Below are 927 nucleotides of genomic sequence, written 5' to 3' on the forward strand. Positions count from 1 at the left end.
ACACTGTTCGGGAAATTCTGGGCCTGGGGTTTGCACCCTCTGTATCTCTCCCATCTTCCCCCCCACTTCCCCTTAGAGAGGTCAAGGGCTTCCTGGGAGGCCGTATCAGCCTTTTCAGACTTTATTTCAATTTTTTAATTTGAATTTCAGAATTGCACAGTGAGAGAATCTCATGTCTATCCCTCTAGAAGGTCTTCCCATTCTCATATTTTCTCTTATTTAAGGAAGAAAAAAAAAGCTTCCTAAATCCTTTGGTAGGCGCTTAAGCAGGGTGGTACAAGTGGAAAGAGAGAGGTGAATGGGATGGGGAGGAAGAGAATGGGATGTGAAAGCAGCTAAATACACACGGGGACAAGGGGAAGAGGCAGGGAGAGGAGAGGGCTGGGAGACGGGAGGAGGCTGCAGGGAGAGGGAAGAGTGGTAGGATTAGGAAAGACGCTGGAGTGAGGAGACAGACGGAAGGCTGAAGGGGTAGGTGAAGGTAGAGCACGAGGACCACATGATGAGATGGGTGGCAGGCTGGTGGCAGGACAGGTGGTGCTGTGGAGGTCAACTCACTTTTTCTCCTGAGTCTTCTTGAGGATGAAGGTGACAAGCTTCTTAATCAGCAGGATGAGGATGAGGAGCCCGATGACTCCGCCCACGACGGCCAGGATGATGAGTGTCACCGTGTTGTCCACTTCCTCCACTGCGTGGCCGGAGGAGGGAGGGAAGTAGGGACAGGGAACAGGAGTCACCTGGAGGCGAGCACTATGGCAGTGCAGGGTTGTGCAGCCTCCACCCCTGGCATCTGGGACACATGCACCTCCAGGTCCCCAGCCCTCCCCTGGCCTTACAGCAGGGAAACATGACATCCATCAGGCTAAGGCACCACACAAAGGAGCTCCCTCCCCGTCCCACAGGCACACACCCAAGTTCTAGAATAAA

The sequence above is a fragment of the Galeopterus variegatus genome, unplaced genomic scaffold, assembly GCF_000696425.1.
Source record: "Galeopterus variegatus unplaced genomic scaffold, G_variegatus-3.0.2 Scaffold9913, whole genome shotgun sequence".
NCBI lineage: Eukaryota > Metazoa > Chordata > Mammalia > Dermoptera > Cynocephalidae > Galeopterus > Galeopterus variegatus.